Genomic DNA, 19,617 nt, shown 5'->3' with positions numbered 1-19,617 from the left:
CTGTCAGGTAAACTGGTTTCTCTAAATTCTCCCTAGGTGTGTTTGTGTGCGGGTGTGCGTGTGTGTGTGTTGCCCTGCGACAGACTGGCGACCTGTTCAGGGTGTACCCCGCTTCTCATCCGGAACGTTAGCTGGAGATAGGCACCAGCAACCCTCCCGACTCCACTAGGGACAAGGGTGTACAGAAAATGGATGGATGTGAAAGTGTATCGTGTCCAGTGCAAATGTCTACACAGCAAATTTGGAAGTGTTCAGTCAACTCCTACAGAGTTGAATTCAACATTTTGAAAGTGTCTATATTGGTCCACTCTGGATGGTGTATGATAGGTATTTTCTTAAACCTACATGAAAAAAGAGAACCACAGACAACGTATATGAGTTTTCAACCAAGCTTCTGCAGAAGGAGAAGACACAGTGAACTGCTCCTCCAAGCCGCTCACCATGTGTTCTGAAAACCTTCAGTTTGTTTGTCTCTTTTATTAGCAGGGGAGAGAAAGGTGTGAACAGGAATGGAGGGGGTGAAATCTTCACAGTAGGATGTGAATTCAGACAGAGGGGAGACACAAAAACTAAATTAACACATTAACACACGTTTTACAGCTCAGGACTATCCCAGGAAGATCTAAGTCACCATCTGTACAACAATGCTTGATTAAGGAAGATTTAATTTTGTCTCCCCAGTTTCAAAAATTTGAACATTAAACCTCTAAATAAAAACTAGTAACATAAAATTACAAATGTAAGAATGATAACAAACATAATTCTAACAGTGTAGATTTGTGTTATTCACAGTAGTTGAAATTAAACGCACAACAGTGTTGACTTACTCAATACTAGTGTTTTTTGTCAAAAGTTAACACTATGAACGTGTTAATCCAACACAGAATGGTGTAAAATATATATTAACATAGAAATCTGAGTTCTGCTAATCACCCAATTATTGTATTCAGGTGTGGTGCAGCAGCGGCACATCTAAATGTTGCAGGTTGCTAAAGGACAGTGGCCCTCCAGGACTGGAGTTTGACACCTGTGGTATAGATCAAGCCAATGGTCCAGCACAGCCACTCCCCCATTTTGCAGTCTACAGCCAAAAACTTAAAGAAAACGACCCCCACAGCTAAATAATGTTAACTCAAATGGCCTCCAGATTTTCCTGACAGTTTTAATGTTCGGTTAAGATAATAAATAGTCGTATATACCGTGATATCCAAACAAATAAACGTACGTTAAGCAAACTGTGTATATGAACTTGATACTCTTGCGTAAACAGAAAAAATAGTCAAAAACATTATAATTTTAACATGGAACTTACCTTGTTACAATAAGCTCCAGACAAGACGCCATACTGCTGCCTCCGCTCCTCAGGCAAACATGTACGCAGTAGCGGAACAAGACAGCGTCGGCCGGGGGGGGCGGGGCTAATGACCATGCAGGCCCAAATAATAAAGCTCATGATAATTTAACCTTACAACATGGACATGCCCGTAACAGCGAAGCCAACAAGTTTCATCACCACAAAGAGCGACTATGTCATTTTGAAGTCCATCTGACATGAAGTACAACAAACCAAGAGAAAAACAGAAACATCAGGCTAATGGTCATTAATGATCAAACAACACAAATTCAAAACATGTTAACGTAGTCCGTAAATGCTCTAGCTCAGGGGTGTCCAAAGTTGGTCCTCGAGGGCCGGCATCCTGAATGTTTTAGTTCTCTCCCTGGTGGTGGTAACAACCTTTTCAGCTTGTCAATGTTCCGCTTAGGCCTTCTAACGAGCCATCAATTGATCCAGGTGTATTAAACCAGGGAAAGAACTAAAACATGCAGGATGCTGGCCCTCGAGGGCCGACTTTGGACGCCCCTGCTCTAGCTAAATTGCCAATTGTTGCCAAGTGACTGATGTTGGTGACAAGCTTTACCCAGAATGCAAATGGAGACAATAAGGACAACTCATTTGTTGTTTTGTGTGTCATAAAGTTAAATATAAGAGATAAAGCCAGTCATGTCACACAACATTTTTTTCAATATTTTACACCCACTATGTCATTAAAATCAGTCAGTGTGATAAAGTTTTTAGCAACCATGAGTCAACAATGGGGCACCCTACTATATAACCTAGTACATAGTATTCAACAGGAAAGGCTCTTCTTTTACAGTTCTTGTCAGATGTGTTAAAAAACAGAATTGGATTTCTGAAGTCATGTCCTGCTTCCCATCTGGGCCCCCTGTAGGTCCAGGCCAGGGTCCTGCTGCAACCCCCGCTCTACCTGCAGCCCCGTCTGTGTACCAGTGTGTGAATGTGTGTGTGTGTGCGTGCATGCATGCATGCGTGCCTGCTGAAGGGTAGACTGTTGTAGATGTGTGTGTGGTTGGGTGAATGTGACTGTAGTGTAAAAGCGCCTTGAGTGGTCATGTGAGTAGAACAGCGCTATAAAATTTAAATTCATTTACCTGATAAATCCTAATCCAAGAACACAAAGACATTAAAAACTGGCTGGAAGTTGAACCACAACATCTAGTTCCATCTCATTGTATCAGAACCAATCAGAAACTGTAGTTTTATCTCTTAGGAAGAAAATATAGAGGTGGTTTTGTGGACCTTGAAGGGTGTGTGTGAAAACAAACATCTAAAAACCATGTGACTGAGCGTCGACAGTTCGACTTCAGTTCAACCATTTCGTCAATCCTGGTTTAATTCGACCACATTGGACGTTTTTCAAGTATTAGCAGCATGTTTAAGGCCATGCCACAAACATGGACTGGGCCATTCCTAAAAACTTTATTGAGCCTTTAAGAAGTGGACTTACAGGTGAGCTTTGGATCTTTGTCCTGAAGCACAAGACACAGCTTGAGCTACAAAAAGCAGAAGTCTTGATCTTCTCCTTCCAGATTTTCTGCTGAAAAGGAGAGTTCATGAAACACACTTTTGCCACTTGTATTTGTGATCTCATTCTTTTGGTTTGAACACAGTTTGTGTTTATAGATAAGGGCAGACTGACCAATAAATCAAGAGCTTTGCCTTTTGGCTGAACTCCTTCACCACAGCAGTTATGTACAGAATCTGCATTGTTGTAGATGCAGCACCAATCCACTACCGATCCCCTGCTGCTCAGTATTTATCTTTACTGTTTATTGCAAAATTGTGTTAATCTTAGAAGCATATGCATTTTAGAAAAACATCCGTTTTTATTTACTTTTTCTTGGTGACTTTTATTGAGCAGAGAGTTCACATGAACACAGCTGGTGGCCCAGGATTGGGAATCAAACCCAGGACAGCTGAGGTAAAACCTAGCAGCTACATGGAGTGCTCACTCTACCCACTGAGTCACTACTGCTCTGAACTATATTTTTCTAAAGTTTGCTGAGTTGAAGCCTGTTTTCTATTGGGAGTAACTGAACCATCTTTGGAGTTTCAACAGGTCATTGACAGTTTGAACTGAGTTATATATTAAAAAGAAAGTACACACCTTTTGAGTTCCAGGATTTTATGTTTGAGCAAGAACGAAAAATAATCTACCTTTAACTAGACTGTAAAATTATTCAAATCAGACCTCTGCTGTAAAATAACAGTCAGGCTCAACTACCATAACTGTGCAGAGATGCACAGCTCTACATTATGATGTCACCAGGTGACTGAACAAATGCTTAGAATGCTGTGGTGCGAATCATTGTGTGGAAGTGCCATAACTTTCTCCAGCTGAACAGAAACAAAAGTTATTATCTTTGGACCCAAAGAGGAACCATCTAGGGTTAACACACAACTTCAGTTATAACAGATAGAGATCAGGCTGAAATCTGGGAGTAGTGATGACCTCTGACCTGAACCTTCAGAGCCACATAAAGACAAAAAGTCAGCTTTCTATCACCTGAAGAACATTTCCTGGATTAAAAGACTAATGTCTCAGCATTAGAGAAACTCATCTATGTGTTTATCTTTAGTTGCACTGATTACTGCAGCAACATCTTCACAGGTTCTGACTAAAAAAATCAGCCAGAGAACTGCAGCTGATCCAGAACTGTGCTGCTAGCTTTCTCACTAAAACAAGAAGTAAGGTAAGGTAAGTAAGAACGGTTGTTTCACTCTGGAGAAGGAATAATCTGTTTGTGATGGATGGCTGTAACATTCTGATCAGAGTTGTAAAGTTCATTCAGACAACAGTCTTTACCTTTGCTATAGTTGCAGCTGGAGACCTGCCTCAGCCTTATGACCTTCCACATCGGAACTCCCCCGCCTGGATCCGTTGGCTAAAGTGGAAGCCTTTGATTCCACATTATCTACACCAGTTACTTCAAGTGCAGAGGCAACATTGCTGTGGTTGCCCCATTACACTCATAGAGGGAGCTGTAGTAAGATAAGCAGAAATCCTTCAAACTCAGCTCAACATTAATCATTCCAGATAAGCCCAGGAAAAAATGTGTCAGCTATCGTAGAACACGCTGAGGTTCAGCTACACCACAAAAATCTGAAGTGCTTGTGCAATTATCTGTTTTTACCAAATTCAGTTTATTAATAGATTCAATATCAAGAAAGAAAGATGCAAAGGAAAACCTCTGAACACAACAAATTCTGTTCTTCTGTGTAGAACAGGAATTCTCAGGAAGAGTACAGTTCAGTGAATTGAGACAGTTCAGAGGAACAGTGCAAATTTTCACTTTCATAAACAGGCCTGTGGAAAACCACGTGCTGGTGTGTTCTGAACTCCTCGTCACGGCACCGAGATAAGACAGGCGACTGCTCTCTCACTTTCTCTTCCTCTATCTCAGCCATCATATTTTTGCTCAGGCCACATAAATCCCTTTCCACCTTTAAATTAGTCAGCATTTCAGAGTTAACAAACAAGGACTTTTCTCAATTTTCAGGTTGACTAACAATCTGTTTTCCTTTATTTTTAAGATTTATTTGTCAAGATACTGGTGAGCTCAGACGATGAGAAAATGTTACCTCAACATGATTCCACACTGCAATCTAATAATACTCTACGTGAGAAGAGAATATGAAAAACTGAACAGTTCCCTGAAATGACTTATTGTTGATGGGATGCAGACACTGTCCTACACTATGTTGATGTTTGCTAATCTCCATTCTAACAGATTATTATTTTTTCCTTAATCTTAGACACACAAGCAAAGCTTTAGTTTAAATAAAATACAAAGCTATCACCATGGTAATCTGAACTCTTATGGACATTTATGAAAATATAACTTTCCTCAGTCCTGTTCTATTTGCACACAGATTAATTTGGACAAAACTTTTCAGAAGGTAGCAGGCCGTCTGAGCAGAAGCAGAAGAAATTCTCAACAGTGTGCTGATTGACACCAAATTATATAGCCAATCCAGAAGATACTGTGAAAACTATTCCAACAGTGGGAGTTATTGTTTTAATCCGATTAAAAATGATTTATGATCTTTAGGGCTTATAAAAAACCTGCTCATTATTAACAGATTTATCTTTGAAAACAGATTTATGTTTATAAATATATTGAGTAAATTAGACTACTCATTCCATTGAGGCTTGTTTGTCAGTGTTTAAAGTAGCTTTTGAAAAATAAAAACCTTTAATCAGATAACATACTTTCTTTACACTGCTTTAAACTTTTTTATTGGTCTGATGTAATATTCTAATTATTCAATTAGCTGCAAGCAGAAAAATATTGTCATAAACAAAGACTTGGAAACATCAGTCTGTGTTTAATTATATAATGCGTTTCACTGCGAGTTAATTCACTGAAATAAATTAATATAAGCTACAATGACAGATTACAGTCATTTCACTCTCCCTTTGTCTTATATTGCATATTAAAGCTGCAATATGTAACGTTTATAAAAAAATATGCTTTTATTTGTTAAAATTGTCACCATATTATAACAGTATAAAATGAGACAGATAATCTGTGAAGAGATTGATCTCCTCCACCTTCTCCCAGAGCTGCTAGCTAAAGAAATGCACTGCTCTTGACCAAAGACAACCAATCAAAGCCCGGAGGAGGGCCTTCGTGCTGTCAATCAAAATCATGTACTCAATGCAAAATGTGTCAAAAAACACAGAAGAAAAACTGTTTTGCTGCCGTCATCGGTGACCATGCTAACTAGCAGAAACATTAATGACAGGCGGCGCTGATGGGGAGAAGCAGTTCTATTTCGTATAGGCTTCGCCCTTTAAGGCTAATCGCTAGTGGGTTTATCCCTTGCGTGCAGCGCAGCACTGAAAAAAGCTGAGCCCACGCCCACCTACTGGGTGGGCCCCACCCCAGTCTGTATAAATAACAGTCAGACAAGACAAACGTCTCCCTCTTTTTCTTCAGCGTAAATAGCACTGTTTAAAGAGCGAATGTCCGTTTTGCCCGTCTTGTCAGACGGGGTACATCATGTCCTTTGATGGGCACCGAATCTTTGAGAGATACAAGAGGTCCGCAGCACGCCGACCTCGCCCTAACGCCTCAGCCCTCTTGCCGCTCCTGCTCTCCTCCCGCTGGAAGAAAGGAGCCGGAGCTAACCTTTTCTAGGCTAGTGCTAGGTGGGGCCGGCGCACCGAGTCCGGTCGCTGCTCGTGGGAGATGCTAGCTACACTGAGCGTTTATCGGATAATCCCACTGGCAGAGAGGACGACAGCGACGAGGACAACAGCATACATATATATATATATATATATATATATATATATATATATATATATATATATATATATATATATATATATAAAGAACATTTATCTTTATTGTTCGGATTCTGCTGCCAAGGTCAAGGGGAAGCAGGCTCCACCTCTCCAGGTCCTCATATATTTTCTTATTTATTTGTTTATAATTAACCTTATATAATTGAGCCAAGTTTTTTGTTAGTATAACCCCCAAATATTCTATTTGTAATTGGTGCCAATTAAATTGATAGCTATTTATTAACTGTTTTGACGGAACAAAATGAAGGGTCAGAATTTGGGTTTTTTGTATGTTGAGTTTATAGCCTGAGAGTCTGCCATATGTTTCCAAGATGTTCATAAGCAATGGAATACCAGATTCAGGGTTTTTAATTACTACTAAAACATCATCTGCGTACAAGCATATTTTGTTTTCCACATTCCCTATAGTCACCCCCTCCAACTCAGCCTCCTCCCTAAGAACCTGAGCCAGTGGTTCGATAAAAAGATTAAAGAGTAGTGGGCTTAATGGGCAGCCCTGCCTACATCCTCGTTGTAATGTTATTTGATTCGAGAGGCTTCCATTGATTTTAATTCTTGCTTTTGGTGAAGAATACACATTTTTATACATTGGATAAATCTATCACAGAACCCAAATCTCTTCATTACTTGAAACAAAAACTCCCACCCAACAGTATCATATGCCTTCTCGGCATCTAAGCTGAGAAGGACTGCACTTGATTTTTCTTTAGTTATATGATCAATAACATGAACGGCCCTTCTTATACTATCATGCGTTTGTCTATTACCAATGAAACCTGTCTGGTCCTCATCTATCAGGAAAGGCATCAGGGTATTTAATCTCTTGGCTAATATTGCAGCATATAGTTTGTAGTCTATATTTAATACACTAATTGGTCTATACCCTTTAGGATCCGTTTTGTCCTTCCCCACCTTTGGTATGACCGATATAAACGCCTCTCGCCATGATGGTGGAAGAGCGCCCCCTCCCAGGGTGTGGTTGAAGGAGGCCTTCAATAGTGGGAGAACAGATTCCCTCATGGCCTTATACCACTCCGGAGGGAAACCATCACAGCCTGGTGATTTATTGGTCTTAAGATTGGATATCCCTCGGTCAACTTCCTCAGCTGATATTTCTGCCATTAACTTGTCATTTTGGTTTTTTCCTATAGATGGAAGATCCAAGGAGTTAAGAAATTTTTGAATTGTTTGATCATCCATTTTGTCTGGCTGTGTGTACAGAGCTGCATAATACTCTTCAAATGATCTCTGAATTTCTTCAAGTTTATTAATCATCTTGTTAGTTTTTGGATTCCGGATTTTATAGATTGTGTTTTCCACCTGTTGTTTCCTGAGCCTCCATGAAAGCACCTTAGAAGCTTTAGGCCCTGCCTCATAATACCTTTGTCTCATATATTTAAGTTTTTTTTCAATTTCCTCATTTAAATTTTTGTGAATCTCCTGCTTAACCGGCCTCATTTGTTCCAGTAAGGAAGGGCTTTTGTTAATCGAATGGAGCTGCTCCAATCTTTTTAAATTTTCTTCTAAGTCTGTTAGTTTTTTCGCTCTGACCTTCTTTAAATGAGCACATTTTGCAATTATTTTACCCCTAATATATGCCTTGGTTGTATCCCACAGAATTGTAGGGCTAACTGTACCATTATCATTAAATTCTAAGTAAGTTTTAAGCTCTTTTGCCATTTCTGTTTTGAATTCCATACTATTTAATAAACTTGTGTTAAGCCTCCATAAGGTGTTTTTAGTGCTTCTAGCTGAATTAATTTTCATAGTTAAACCACAGTGGTCGGAGATGTCTCTTTGTCCTATTTTACAATCTTTTACTCTATGAAGATCCTTATTGAACATAAAAAAATAATCAATTCTAGTATGTATGTTATGTCTCGTTGAGTAAAAAGTAAATTCACGGTCATATTTATGGAAAGATCTCTATACATCCGCAAGACCCAGTTCTTGCAGGATTTTTTTGAATTGCTTTTCTAAGCGAGTCCTTCCTCGTTCACTGCTAGTCGTATCCATTTTTGGGTTTAAGAGTAAATTAAAATCACCTGCACATATACATGTGCCACTTGCTTCTGCGGCCACAAGACTAAATAGCTCCTTAAAAAAGTCAATACTACTACCAAGGGGAGTATAGATATTGCATAGGGTGACCTCTTCCTGTTCCAGCTTCCCCCTCAATAACACATATCTGCCTTCTTTATCTTTATGTTCTGCAATTAAATCAAACTTGATACTGTTTGGTATAAGAATGGCTACCCCTCTTTTTTTCCCAGATCTGTGAGAAGCATAATATGTTTTTTTCTATAACCCCTTTTTTTAATTTTCTCATGTTCTTCATTCGACAAATGTGTTTCCTGCAAGAAACCAATGCCAACCTGCTCTCGTTTAAACTATGAAATGATCTTGCTCCTTTTAATTGGATTTTTTATACCATTCACATTCAAAGACTGTATATTATAATACTGCATATCCTCTAAACACGAACATGTTTTTTCCTACCTGCATAACAACACTCCTAGCCCTCAGAACACACAAAAAACAGAAATACATAACAGACCTTGACATAACAATTAACAGGTCTTCCAAATAAGAGGATCCTTAATTCCTCTTAATGTAGGGGGTAACTGCCACTAGTGGGGCCCCTGCTTAGTTGCCTACTCGAAGAAAGGAAACTGAAAAGGTTAATTTAAGAGTCACCTGCATCGGTTCTTCATCACTCCCGATATGAAGGGGAGTCACAGTCCTCACCATACTCCTGTGCAGAAACGGCCACCCCTTGACGCTCTGAATGGTACCTGACCTGAACTCTCGCTATGAGGTGCTCAAATGCGTCTTCGGTGGAGTTGAGGAAGGTTATTCATCCATAACGACGTCCTCTCTGCCTGGTCGCTGAAACGCCTTTAGCTTTTCTCGTGCGCTCTCTCGCAGGCCAGGTGTGCTCCCAGCGCGTCGCAATCCCACTATATCCATTGGCAGAAGATTGTTGATAGTCTCCGCTGTGATGGCTTTGGATCTGTTTGCAGACACCGGCCCCACCGTGAATCCACGTCTTCTCAGGTCCAACGCAGCCTCCTCCGCACTGTTGTAGGTGATCACGCCGGAGTCAAAGTGCACACACATTTTGGCCAGCGGGGTTTGGAACCGAATAGCTTTCTCTTTGAACACTTTCTTAACCGGAGCGTACTCTTTCCTCTTCTGTTGTATTATTTCAGCATAGTCGTGGTCGAAGAATATGCGTTTTTCTTGTGTATATATAGGCTTCTTCCACGCCGCGCGGAGGATTTGTTCTTTAACGTTATATTTCAGGAAGAGTACCACCGTGGACCGAGGTGGAGCACCTGCTGGAAGCTGCGCACCCAGCGCTCTGAGCTCTCTCTATCCCCAGATTCTTCTCACTGTCTAAGTCCAAACTGTCACTGAGTTCAGTTTTAAGCATGTTTTCCACGTACCTCTGCATTGAGGTACCTTCCGCATTTTCAGGGATGCCATATATCCGCACGTTATTGCGGATATATGGCAAGGACTGAGCGTCCTTCCAAATCCGTGATCTTTTCCCCAAATAATTTCCGGTCATTTAGCAGCTGGACGATAGCCTCTCTCACTCCAATGTCCCATCTCTCTTTCTCTGCCATGTTCTTCTCCATTTCTCCAAGGCGCTTACCCATCTCCTCGGTCCTGTTGATAGCGGCGCTAACCTGTTGATTTATTTCGGTTGTCAGCTCGTTCAATACGACTTTAATTTCCTCCTTTAAGCTCATTCTCACTTGCGCTAACTCCTTCTTCATCTCTGATTTGAGGTCCCGCATGCCCTCCGCCATTACTTCACCGACCACCTTTCTCAGTGAGCTAATTGTAGCAGGCAAGGCCTCATCCCCCATCTTCTCTCCTTCCTCGACCGGGTGTGCTCCGCGAGCTTTGCTTTCGTGTCGCATTTCTGAGCTCCGAGACTGGACTCGAACCTTCTTATTTGTATCCCCACTCATTCTTATTGAGAAAAATAAACTTTTAGCGCGTTGATACTTTGAATTAGGGGGGGTTTATATCTAGCGATGTAGGACCTCTTTTCTATGCTGCCATACTAATCGCCATGACACCGGAAGTCCCAAGTTACCTGTTCTGTTCATCGTTACACTGTTAGAGTTCATAACGTTCGTTAATCCTGTTCACAGCAGCAGGTCTGTTTGTCTCAACCTTTCTGACCAGATATAATTCTCCTCTCTGGTCTTCTGCTGTATGGGAGGCCAGGAGTTCATAATTATGCACTCTAGGCTGAGACTGTTTTTGTTATAAGAGTAAGAGTTTTTATTTTTTATTGCTATGTTGTGTTTAAATGTACAGCACTTTGTATCAGCTGTGGTTGTTTTAAAGTGCTTTATAAATAAAGTTGGTAAATAAATAAAGTTGTTATGGTTGATATATGGGAGCATATGCTTCATGGTGGTGGTCTGGATGGACCCAGTGAGGCATAGACTACCTCCTGCTTCGCTGTTAACCCACTAGCGATAGCCTTAAAGAGCAAAGCCTATATGAAATAGAACGTTTTTTATGTATTGTAACCCCAGATTCTATGAGTATAGGCGCAGCCCTTTAAGCTGTGGGCCTCACTGGTTCCTGAATAGCTGAAGAAAAAGGCTGTTAGGGAGCCGTTTGTCCGGTCTGATCTTTATTTATACAGACCGGGGTGGGTGGTGGGGCCCACCCAATAGGTGGGCGTGAGCTAAGCTATTTTCAATGCTGCGCTGCGTGCGAGGGATAAACCCACTAGCGATAGCCTTAAAGGGCTGCACCTATACTCATAGAATCTGGGGTTACAATACTAAATACAGGTCAATACAATACTAAATACGCTGTGGAGTTCCCACAGCGTATTTAAGGTTCTAAATTCACTGAACTCCAGCAGAAAACATTCTCTCCAATCTAGAATATTAGGATGACATTCTATACATGATCTGGGAAAGAAGTTTATATGAGCTATAGGAGACATCACTGTGGACTAATTTCAGACCATTTGGGTCTGCAGAACCATTTTTCTGCTGCCGCACTGGAGGACCTTTGAGCACAGAGGACCTGAAAATAATGAGAGGATGAAGTTGCCTACACAGTCATATTTAGCTTTGCTACATCATCCAGTTTGTTTTGTTTTTCACACTCTACACCTGATATCACCAATCTCTGTGACAGTCAAAATAGAAGCAGGGAAAAACATGTTTGACTAAACAGGACGACTTTCCTGTTCAAAACATAATGAAACTGCTGATCTGTATAAAACCATATAGATGATTAGACTTGTAGAGATTTAACAGCACATATTTTCCTCCAAAGAAATAAGTAAATTTGTATGTTGCTTAGCAATCACTTGGGTTATTTTCTTACCCTCAGTCTGTTCACTGGTTTATACCTTTGAGATTTCAATCACCTTAGTTCAGAAAATGGGGACCAGTGTCAAGGGCATTGCAAAGGTAGAGCTTCTGAGGTCAAGCAGGCTTTTCTGTTCACAAATAGAAATTACATCCATGCTTGGTTGGTTGGCTATTTCTTTTTTCTAACGATGCTTCTTGGTAATAAATCTTTTGTTGCTTTTTGTTCTTATTGGAGAAACATTGGAGAAACTGAACATCAGCTACACAAACTGATATTCCAACAAAGAAGATCAATAAATGATCAGGTCTGATTTACAAGATAGTGAAGATGAGTGATTCAAGAGAGGGATGAAAGAAGCCATCTATGATGTGAACAAATGGCCTTAAACTGAGGGTTTGGCCTCAGGTTTCATCTTTCTAACACCTCCTCTGCAGCCCTGACTCATCTCCCCAGCTGGTTTTACACATATCCTCCTCACCTTGAACCATGTGACCAAAATGCGACAAGTTGACATCATTATTTGTGTTTGAGTTGTTAAGATCCAACCACTGAACCTGATGGGGTTTAGAGTTAATGTCTCAAGTGACCCTAATGGGCCTATTATTGTGAATGTTCTAAATAATAATTATAATAAACATGATACTCTCCACAAATAGGATGAAAGTCTTGTTATAGCAAATGGTAATGGTAAATGGCCAGTGCTGGATCTTAAGAATTTTTATATTTTAGAAAACTGAGAATATATATCATTGTATGACCCTTTGCTCTCAGTCTCTGATAGTGTTGTTCCACTCACAACCTGTGCCTAGCAATTCTGGGGAAAAATGTCCACATCGAGATAGCTGCCATTTAACAGCTCATATAAATTAAATGTAAGTGAAGCTTTACAAAGGTAAGAACTTTTACTCAGACTTCCTGTTTAACTTAGGGTATCGTTCTGATGTGACAGAGAGCCCTGAATCTCTGAGGCACTATTCATAATAGGAAAAACAAGAGATTGTGTGATTCAAGCAAGGATCTTCATAAGTCGGGAAATAGCTAAGAGAACTTAACTTTGTCTTAATTTACCCACATCTACAGCCAAAGTAATACATAAAATGTCTAAATAAACTTGCCATCACACTGTGAGAAAGGATGCAAGGGAGTTGAAGAAGTCTTCAAACCTCACTACAGCTAAGAGTGGGGTCACCGAAACCCCTTGTCTAGTATCAAGTCTCACTCTAACCAGTTAATGTCTGGTTTTAATCTAACCAAGTTGGGTGTGTCTCCACTGACAATGTGTTCCTCTCTATATGGGCATAAATATGGGCTGGAATGTGGGGAGGAAAGGGCGGGTGTGAAAAAATGAGCTGAAATTTCTCTGAACAAAACTACGCAATTTTCGTCGTTGTCAACGAGAAACAATTTTGGCACTTTGCATGAAGCATATGAGAGCCTGCAGTCTGTGTGGGGAATGTAGCGCTCAATTCCACCAGGTGTTTGGACTCCTCAGAATGGTCGCATGGGAGAGAAAAGGGTTTCTCAAAGATGTATGAATGAATCAAAGCAACACTCCAGGTATGTTATTAATGAGGGAATAACATGACAATAGTTTTACTATATACACTGTATTCCCTAAAAGTTGTACTAGCTCATAACTAATAAGTTCGTAGCAGTCAAATGTCATTATGGAGTTGACCAAACTATGAAGTGTTGAGCTCTGTTGAGATTTATGCTACTTTAACTGAACAGGGCTCAATATTTTATAACCCAATTTGTCTGGAATGATCAAAAGTTTTAGGGACCATACTGATGTAATCAACGTTGTGACATTCTGGTTGGTGGGATTTATGTCTCCCTCAGGTAAGATGAGTCAGCCATCTTGAATTTGCCTTGATGCAGAGAAGTCTTGGCCAGCCTGTGAGGATGTGGAAGACGGTTTAATTTATTTTTATTGGTTTGAAATGTTTGAAATGTGCATTTTTATCTCCCGATTCAAATCATCACCACCTCTTCAGTTTTTTTTTCCATTAGTCTTATTTCCCTTGTTTTTTTAAGCACCGTCTTATCATCAACCCTGATTTGGTAAGCAAGCTAAAGTTTTTTTTGTTCTTTAATCTCAATTTAGATAGTCTTAAATTTGGAGCTGGGAATACAGCTCCAAATTTAGCTGTATTCCCGTGGCGGGTTAACAATTTGTACAATGTGCACAGTGAATGTTTGTTATTGTAACTTCAGAAATTGTTGAATGTGACAAATACATTACGTTCAGGGGTGGAAATTAGCACCACCACTGTGGCGGGTTAACAATTTGAACCGAGAAAAAAAGAAAGCTGCATTCATTTTGAACTTCTGTCCAGGGGAGTACAGTCATGGCCAAAAGTTTTGAGAATGATTCAATGTTAATTTTTACAAAGTCTACTGCTTCAGTTTTTATAATGGCAATTTGCATAAACTCCAGAATGTTATAAAGAGTGATCAGCTTAACAGCAATTAATTGCAAAGTCAATATTTGCCTAGAAAATGAACTTTATCCCCCAAAACACATTTCAACTTCATTGCAGCCCTGCCTTAAAAGGACCAGCTAACATTGTTTCAGTGATTGCTCCATTAACACAGGTGTCTGTGTTGATGAGGACAGGGCTGGAGATCAATCTGTCATGATTAAGTAAGAATGACACCACTGGACACTTTAAAAAGAGGCTGCTGCTTGGCATCATTGTTTCTCTTCTGTGAACATGTGCAGTCATCATTGCACTGCACAAAAATGGCCTAACAGGGAAGAATATCGCAGCTAGAAAGATTGCACCTCAGTCAACAATCTATCGCATCATCAAGAACTTCAAGGAGAGAGGTTCCATTGTTGCCAAAAAGGCTCCAGGGCGCCCAAGAAAGACCAGCAAGCTCCAGGACCGTCTCTTAAAAGTGTTTCAGCTGTGGGATCGGGCTACCAGCAGTGCAGAGCTTGCTCAGGAATGGCAGCAGGCAGGTGTGAGTGCATCTGCACACACTGTGAGGCGGAGACTCTTGGATCAAGGCCTGATCTCAAGGAAGGCAGCAAAGAAGCCACTTCTCTCCAGGAAAAACATCAGGGACAGACTGATATTCTGCAAAAGGTGCAGGGAGTGGAATGCTGAGGACTGGGGTTAAGTCATTTTCTCTGATGAAACCCCTTTCTGATTGTTTGGGACATCTGGAAAACAGCTTGTTGGGAGAAGACAAGGTGAGCGCTACCACCAGTCTTGTCTCATGCCAACTGTAAAGCATCCTGAAACCATTCATGTGTGGGGTTGCTTCTCAGCCAACAGAGTCGGCTCTCTCACAGTCTTGCCTAAAAACACAGTCATGAATAAAGAATGGTACCAGAATGTCCTCCGAGAACAACTTCTGCCAACCGTCCAAGAGCAGTTTGGTGATTAATAATGCCTTTTCCAGCATGAAGGAGCACCTTGCCATAAAGCAAAGGTGATAACTAACTGACTCAGGGAACAAAGAATAGAGATTTTGGGTCCATGGCCTGGAAACTCCCCAGATCTTAATCCCATTGAAAACTTGTGGTCAATCATCAAGAGAAGGGTGGACAAACAAAAACCTAGGAATTCTGACAAAATGCAAGCATTGATTGTGCAAGAATGGACTGCTATCAATCAGGATTTGGTCCAGAAGTTGATTGAGAGCATGCCAGGGAGAATTGCAGAGGTCCTGAAGAAGAGGGGTCAACACTGCAAATATTGACTTGCTGCATCAACTCATTCTGTCAATAAAAGCTTTTGTTACTCATATGATTGCAATTGTATTTCTGTATGTGATGAAAACATCTGACACACGCATGAAAACCAGAGGGCAGCAGATCATGTGAAAATATATTTGTGTCATTCTCAAAACTTTTGGCCATGACTGTACATTCACATTTATCCAAAAAGTTGTGATGTGTCTTGAGGACAACAAACCACTGGAAGGGCGTCTCCTGACGCTGAAGAATGATTTGTTCAATGAGCGAATCACTCAGAATGGACTATTTGTTGAAGTGAGTTTTGAGGATGTTAAATTCATGCACTATACATGTTTAGTTTTCTATTGAATAATGCCTACACTACCTGGTGTTACCTGATGTTGCCAGTTGAAGTACGGCACAGTATTAACAAGTACTTTTAGAATGTTTTCTTTTTTTTTTTTAAGTTGCAGTAAGTGCCAACATGTTTTTAAACAGTGTTAAATGGCTACGTATTCTAAAAGTTGTCGTTGAGGATGGATTGTACTTATAATATAGAATTTTGTCATGAATTCTTTGAGTTTTTATCATAATGTGCTGGAGTCATCTCCTTTTCTGTTCTAATTTATGACAAGCACTTTGTTTTGACTGAGATACTTTGATTCATCCCTTTTAAAAAGCACATTGTCTTAAATTAAAAAAAGTTGTTAAATTGTCACTGTGTTGTCACTTCAGTATTTTAGTATAAGGTACATTTTGAGTGCATGTCCCAAAGATTATGAGTTGAGGAATATTGAAGAATTTGAGTTTATTGCCATCATTATATGAGTTGAAAATATTGACAATTTTAAGTGAAATATTCCCTAATCATAAGTTGAGAAATATCAATATTTATAAGATAACGTTGAGATAATTTAAGACAACTGCACCTGTAATTTTAATTTTATGTAAACTTAAAACATTTAAAAACATCACTAAAATATTTTTGTGTAATCTGTTACAGAATAATTTGTGAGTTCTGTGAACTTGTTAGGGTTTACAGTGTAAACCTTTTGATTCCATTTCATTAGTTTTTTTTGTCAGGGTTGGATAAATTTAATGCTACAAGGTGTAGGTCATTACTTGCTTCTACATGTAATGTTGAAGCAACATCTGTCTCAAAGGACTAAAAAATTAGTCCTTTGAGAAGGACTCAAAAAATTAGCATATTGCGATAAAGTTCCTTATTTTCCATAATGTAATGATAACAATTAAACTGTCATATATTTTACATTCATTGCACACCAACTGAAATATTTCAGGTCTTTTATTGTTTTAATACTGATGATTTTGGCATACAGCTCATGAAAACCCCAAATTCCAACTTTGCATTAAATTGTCATTATTTACAAAATCATGCAAAGTTGGCACTTTTAATGGACTTTTAATGCAACTTTTAGAGCAACTTTGCATTAAAAGTGTCATTATTTACTGAATGACACTTCATGACAACTGTCATACCCATTCATAAAAACTTCTTCATGTTCATGACAGATGTTATGTCATGTTTATGACAGTGTCATGTCAGTATTATGCACACCCCTTCAAATAAAGTGTTACCGCTTATTTCATCCGACAAAAAAGAAAAGTGTTTTAATACCAAAAAAGTCAACCTTAAAATAATTATGTTCAGTTATGCACTCAATACTTGGTTGGGAATCTTTTTGCAGAAATGGCATGGAGGCAATCAGCCTGTGGCACTGCTGAGGTGTTATGGAGGCCCAGGATGCTTCGATAGCAGCCTTAAGCTCATCCAGACTGTTGGGTCTTGCATATCTCAACTTTCTCTTCACAATATCCCACAGTTTCTCTATGGGGTTCAGGTCAGGAGAGTTGGCAGGCCAATTGAGCACAGTAATACCATGGTCAGTAATACCAGTGGTTTTGGCACTGTGAGCAGGTGCCAGGTCGTGCTGAAAAATAAAATCTTCATCTCCATAAAGTTTTTCAGCAGATGGAAGCATGAAGGGCTCCAAAACCTCCTGATAGCTGCTGCATTGACCCTGCCCTTGATAAAACACAGTGGACCAACACCAGCAGCTGACATGGCTCCCCAGACCATCACTGACTGTGGGTACTTGACATTGGACTTCTGGCATTTTGGCATTTCCTTCTCCCCAGTCTTCCTCCAGACTCTGGCACCTTGATTTCCAAATGACATGCAAAATTTGCTGTCATCCAAAAAAAGTACTTTGGACCACTGAGCAACTGTCCAGTGCTGCTTCTCTGTATCCCAGGTCAGGCTCTTCTGCCGCTGTTTCTGGTTCAAAAGTGGCTTGACCTGGGGAATGCGGCACCTGTCTCCCATTTCCTGCACACCCCTGTGCACGGTGGCTCTGGATGTCCACTGCTTCCACAGGTCCCCCAAGGTCTGGAATCGGAGCTTCTCCACAATCTTCCTCAGGATCTGGTCACCTCTTGTCGTTGTGCAGCGTTTTCTGCTACACTTTTTCCTTCCCACAGACTTCCCACTGAGGTGCCTTGATGTAGCACTCTGGAAACAGCCTACTGGTTCAGAAATGTCTTTCTGTGTCTTACCCTCTTGCTTGAGGGTGTCAATAATGGCTTTCTGGACAGCAGTCAGGTCGGCAGTCTTACCCATGATTGCGGTTTTGAGTAATGAACCAGGCTGGGAGATTTTAAAAGCCTCATGAATCTTTTGCAGGTGTTTCGAGTTACTTCATTGATTCAGATGATTAGGTTAATTGCTCGTTCAGAGAACCTTTTCATGATATGCTAATTTTTTGAGACAGGGATTTTGGGTTTTCATGAGCTGTATGCCAAAATCATCAGTATTAAAACAATAAAAGACCTGAAATATTTCAGTTGGTGTGCAATGAAAAAAAAATATGACAGTTTAATTTTTATCATTGCATTATGGAAAATAATGAACTTTATTACAATATGCTATTTTTTTGAGAAGGACCTGTATAAAGATTTTGTTTTAATACAGTAGTGACCTGGTACATGTGGTGGGAAGCAGAAGAACTCTGGCTAAGTCAGCATTACACAGTGTCCCAACACATGCATGAAGCTGTGATTGAACTGGAGAACTCCTTCAGTGACAGACTGCTGTATCCTATGTGCACTAACAAGCATTACCACAGATCCTTCCACCCAGCAGCTATTAGACTTTATAACCATCAATGCTCCCAACAAACTCAGTATTTACTTTTCCATGTGACATATTCTTTTTCTGTTATCTAGCTGGGGCTGAGCATCTGTGAGTTTCAGTTTTCATTTCTGCAGTGACAGCTTTTCATTGTGCCACAATGTGTTTCAAGACCTTTGATGTTCTGTCTCTTGTGTTTTAGTGTCTATCCATACATCCCAATCTTCCAAAGTCACTTGAAAAAGTGACGTGCCAACCAGCCGGCGCAGCTCATCTTTCCTACATCGTATTTTAACTTCCTTAGAGCCACACTACTCTGCTGCTGGACATCTGTCTGTGCCATGAAACTCTCTGATCATATCTGTCCTCAGTGGGCATGGAGTCAAACCTGTATCCTTCACCCAAATGTCAGAGCAGACTTATTACTCATTCCCCAACTCTCTATATAATTTATAACATCTTATGTATTTTACCTGGAACGAGTGTTTAAACATAAGATAATGGTGTTTCATTCTGGTGAAGAAGAACTAACTTCAGTATCACCATGAGTAACACTGATGACCCTCCAGAGGACACACCATAAGTTTGCATCGTTTCATCACCAACATCAGTTTGAGTTTCCATTTTAACACTGATATCTTCAGTGGATGTTTTTCTAAAGAAACCTTTGCACCTGTCATGTATTTACAGTGATGTGACAACTTATTTATCCATCAATCTCTTTTGTTTTTGTTTTTTAT

This window comes from Poecilia reticulata, chromosome 10 (genome assembly GCF_904066995.2).
Source record: "Poecilia reticulata chromosome 10, P_reticulata-male-v2, whole genome shotgun sequence".
In the NCBI taxonomy this organism is placed as follows: domain Eukaryota; kingdom Metazoa; phylum Chordata; class Actinopteri; order Cyprinodontiformes; family Poeciliidae; genus Poecilia; species Poecilia reticulata.
This window is presented reverse-complemented; position numbering follows the sequence as displayed.